Below are 5,480 nucleotides of genomic sequence, written 5' to 3'. Positions count from 1 at the left end.
AGTGGGACAGTGCCCAGCAGCCTCCCCGCGTGCATCGCACTGCTCCGTTTTCACACCTTCCTTTACTTGCCGCAGAGGATACTTGCAATCACAGTGTTTTCACACACCTTTGCTGCTTCAGCCCTGTAGTACAGGATTTTGAGAAAGGTGATCATCTTATCTTATTCCTAGTTTAAACATTTGCTAGGAAAAAATAATCCAAGCAGGTTTTATTTCTTTTTTCCCTGAAGCTAAGAAAATTCTAAGCAATCTCTAGAATTGGTTCTCTCCATGTGTCAACTTCAGCTTTGTGGGCTACCACCAGTCACAGCGGTCACCAGTGACCGTGAATTCAGCATTCTCTGTTGATAAATTACAATTTTATCTTTGTTTGGCTAGGGCTTTTAGTAGCCTGCCAACTCAAAACCATTGCCTAATATATCATTAGAGGGCAAATACGTTCCCCTGTATGTCTGTGGTGTGTAAGCAGCTCCTACCGAAGCCTGGGCATTCCAGCATCCTGCTGAGGAAGGAAAGCAGTGCCCCAGATCATTTAGACTGCAGATTTTTCTTTTCAAATAAAATATTTTGTGTGTTTCAAGGTCAGACACTTGGGGCTGTTCAGGTCACAAGACGCCAGAGGCTGTTTACTTTGGAAAACAAGGACAGCCGTGGTGGGAGGTGCTTTTAGCAACACCCAAATCTAGCGTTTTAAACCAAACAGCAGTCTGGCCAAAGGGCAGCTTCACTTATCCTCGCTGACACCATGACATAGAGGGAGAGCGTCCAAGAACTGACTGACGTACATGCAAGAGGAATAATATTTGGTATTCTCACTTATGAAATCAAATACCTCAGAGCATGTGGGAGATCCTCAGATGAGAGGAATAAATGTTTTGCATTGACTGCAGTCAATGTTTACAGTGGAAAGTGATTTCTTGAAAGGCTGAGACAGTGCCCAGTGGTGGGTTGCATCTAAAAGTGTTTTGGTCATAGTGGAGCAGCACTTTTCCTACACACAGATGCCAACTGGGACGGGAGGTTTTCCTCTTCCTTTTGGTTGTTTTTTATTTCATCTTCCAGTTGGGGCAACTATTCAGGCTATGGAGATTTATCTGTAGGTTAAATCTATGGATTTAGCCAGCTTTCCTTCTAGGTCATTAGTGGAAAAACAGAAGAAATGAATCTTTGAGAACCTGATACAGAGTGGCAAGAAAAGAAACAACAACAGTGTGAAATGTTTCTACTATTAGTATAAATGGAGGAACTTTTATATACAGTTTTGCTTCCTTTCTGAATTGCATTGCAGGGCTGAGGCTGATGGAGCAGGACACGCAGCTTCACTTCTCCTTGCTCACTGTCCAAGCCCTCTCTTTTGAAGACCAGACCTTATTGAATCCACTCTGGAGAAACCATGTGTCTCCAGCCATTTCCATCCCTAGCTGGGTGGCCTTGCATGAGTTTATAACACCGTTTAAAAATGCATGTGACTTTCTGTATGTGGACTTTTTTTTCGTCCTAGCTTTTTCACCACAAACCAAAATTGCCACAGATAACTACATTCCCTCTGTGAAGACATTTGTTTCCTGTTGACATTTAATTAGGAGATACCTTGTGTCTGTCAAGTTAGAGGGCAAAAATCAAAGTCAATTTTAGATGATTCAGCCCATTCTTAACCAGCAAAATGGTGTCTAGAAATGTTAAACTGCAATAAAAATCCACATCTATGTGGACTCACCGATAGTTTCACATCAGCAGCGAGGATAGGGCACAGAGCTTCCTATTTCAAATGTCTTCAAAACATCCCTTCAAAGAATCTCTATTAGGTGTTAGGAGTATAGAGCCTGTGGCATCCAGTTACACAGTTTTGACCATTTAAGAGAGGTGAATAAAAGAGGGTCGGTTTCAGAAGCGTACTGTGAATGGGTTACTGTTTTAGCCCTGAAAATACACATTTCTTCCAGCAGTATAAAAGTGAGGGGAGCGTGTATGCCACCAGTGTAGGAAACACACATCTCTTTTCTCCAATGACTGAACTAGACTAATGAGAGCTATCAAACTTGCTAATGACCGAGGGAAAGCCTTTCAGTGCCTCACACTGGTAACACCTAAGTGTTTGCCGTAGCATTACTTCCGATTGACACCAGCGTGAATAAGAGGCAAATAGGATGCAGCATCAATGTAATGCAATAGTCCAGATGCTTTTAATGGCAGCAAGTGAGTATGGAGAAGCAAGTCCAGTAACCCCAGGAGAGAACCAAGTAAATTGCCAAAGGCACGCTCCCTTACCTAGAGCTTTACCTAGTAGACACATTTCCAAATTAACTACATTTTAAACCACTGATGTTCCAGAAAAAAGGAAATATAAGTTCTGCTGCTTTCTGTAAGGGAGGAAAAAAGGGCAAAAGAATAGGGCTGAGCAACTGGTCCAGGGGACCATCCTTGAGCCGTGTCAGATCAGCAGGCAGGCACGAGGATGGGCAGGGAAACCGCTCATAGATACAGATCCCAAAGGTGATTTGCCAACTTCTGCTTTCCAAATGCCTACGCTGCACTGGGAGATGCGTAACCTCAAAGTGTTTGCCATTATGCAAAGCAAAACCTGAACTCTGTTCCACTCAATCAAACAGCTCGTCCTTATCAAGACCTGAGGGCCGGGCAGTCAGCTGTAGGAGGCCTGTGAAAGAGTAACCCTGGGATTGTTTACATGATGATACTTAGAGATGCCTTCGAATCAGCTGAGGCAACCACTGCTTTTGAAAGCCAGACGTTAGCTAAGAATATTTATATTTTGAGAGTAACAGGATAACTTGGGACAAAATGCTCACCTCCAGCTCACAAAGCGTTTCCATGCCCGAGATTGTATTACAGTTCAGAAAATTCACGGCAAAGTCTCCAGGTTTGTTTGAAGACATGCATGAAGAATTATATGGTGAAACGTTTCATTCTGGCTGTGAAAAAAGCTAATTCAAAACAACTAAAACGTCAGCCATAAAGATGTACAACATTTTTCAGGAAGCCTTGTCCACCCTGAACAAATGTTTTCATAAAAAACAGCCTGCCCGTAATAATCACTGTTATTGAAAAGACATCCCAAGGTTGCTGTATGGAAATATGTTAAATACGTTCTGAAATTCAATCTAATATAATTTCAACATTAGAGCTCATTCATAATCCTGTATTAAAAGCCTATGCAATTTTCATGAAATATGTCTGTCTGTGTAATCATGAATGCTGAATATTGTCATGGCTTTCCAGGAATTTTCAACCTCAATGCAGAGGAAAGAAAACTCTTCCAACTGGACTTTTACACCACTGAGAAGAAATAACAATAACAGCTCTAAACTTAAAATAAACATTTCTGGAAAAATACTATCTTTTAAAAGAGGCTGTAGCCTGAATTTCAAGCTACTAGTAATGCGATGCAGAGGCTCCGAGTGTGCCTGTGGTTACAGCCCCGCGCTTTGTGGGGTGCTGGGGACAAACAGACCCAGTGGGAAGGAATCTGTTTACTCACGCCGAGATTGAGAAAGCAACCCCTTCAGATGGAGTGAGCCTAAGCCCCATACGTATTTCTGGTTTGAACCCCCAGATTGACAACTGGATGTAGCTGTTTGTCTGGTTGTCAAGTCAAGCCTTGCCAATTCTCGCTAGTTCTGTACTACAGCACAGCACCACCAGTGCACGCAGCATCACGAGGGGGGAAAGGGTGAAGAGAAAACCTTCAGCATCGCCATGCATCTGATGTGCTTCTGTGAGTTCACCAGCTGCTCATCATGAATTCTCTTTGCACTGGTAATTTTATAAAAGAATCAAAGTCTGTAAAGCAGTACTCGCAGACAGAAAAAGGTGAGGAGTGGGAAAATTCTGCTTCTCTCTCTAATGTTCCTATTCACTGATGGCTCTTTGATATTTTTGCTTTTTATGAGCAACCCTTTTTTATTAGTGGAATATTGCTGGTTCCGTGGCATGACTTTAAAATGATAGGAAAAATTATACAACTGGGATCTCAATTATTCAGCACAGCCATTTTAATCCTTCGTGTTATTTGATCCAGTACAAGGTAATATACGTCTTATTTCCAATTAGAATACAATTCTCACTATATTCATCATCTATCGATGTCTGCTTTTCCATTTGCCAGAGACATGAAAGCCTGTGATTCAAAGGGTGCCATTCAGACTACCCTACTTGTGGACAATTACAGAGTGTCAGCGGGGCTGTGTGTAGGTTTGATGCCTGTAGCCCAGGGCAGGCTGGGAGCCGCCGTGCGCTTGCTTTCCTGCAGAGCTTCTCACCAGCCAACAGCCTGTTGCAGAAATGGTTTCTCCGTGCCATTTGTATGAGCAATGTCGCAGAGCACATTTGTTTTAAGACTGCTCAACAGCATGTGGCTAAAAGATCACTTTTCATGGCCTTATCCTGCAGACCCCCTCGCCTGGGGGTGAGCTGCATGAGGCACCAGGGATGGAGAGGAGAGGAGAGGAGAGGAGAGGAGAGGAGAGGGGAGGGGAGGGGAGGGGAGGCATTCAAGATAGTAGTTGAATGGTTATTAAGAACTAGAGACCCTCTTCTGCATATGCATACATATACGCACACCCTCTGAATATACTTTACTGTCATAGGTATATGTCAGGTAACTTCATGCCCATATATTCCCACCAGCATTTCAGTTAAATTCCTTTCACACCAATTCAGTAGAATTCCAAGCAATTTTCTATTCAACAGAAGTGAAGGTTTGTAGTCATATACTTCGTATATCAATGGAAAGCTGGAAGATTATCAGCTTATTCTGAGAACACCAGAACTACTGAAATCTGATTTCTTTTCTACCCGTCTTTATCGCACAACCCCCGTCCCTCTTTCTACCCTGGTATTAACTTCAGTTTCCCTCTATGACACAGTCAGTGAGTAGGAGAGAAAAGTACTGTATAGGCATACAAAAAATTTTAATAGTTATAATTTTCATCCCCAAAATGAATGGCATATGAGAAATTTAGGAGTATCACTTTTTTTCCTACAATTTTCTGATGGGTTCAGAAGTTATTTTAAAAATGTGAGCAGAAAGGAGTTTCTTCTTAAAAATATGCTTTTCACACTCTCCGTTGCCTAATAGACAAAAAATTACGTGCATACTGTGTATGCTTGTAATTGTATGATTATTTAAAATATATATATTTTGAAGCATGAGTTTGATTTTGGAACAGAAATTCTATCACTAAATTAGTTTGAGTTTCCAGTATGTTTATCAGTAAGGCAAATTAATGAAATGGTCAACTTATTCCTTGTTAAACAACAAAAAAGGAAGAAAAAGTCTATTATGGTAAACTTATCTTTCAGATATTATAAACAATCACTTTAAACTAGACTTATAGGCAGAAGATTGTTTATTTATTTATTTAAAGATGATTACTATTGGCGTTTAGTTTTTGCACATGTTGTTTCTCTCACATACATACCTTTCCACTGCACACAGGACTTTATTTTCACACTACTACCTA

The sequence above is a fragment of the Calidris pugnax genome, unplaced genomic scaffold (genome assembly GCF_001431845.1).
Source record: "Calidris pugnax isolate Ruff unplaced genomic scaffold, ASM143184v1 scaffold44, whole genome shotgun sequence".
NCBI classification, from domain to species: domain Eukaryota; kingdom Metazoa; phylum Chordata; class Aves; order Charadriiformes; family Scolopacidae; genus Calidris; species Calidris pugnax.
This window is presented reverse-complemented; position numbering follows the sequence as displayed.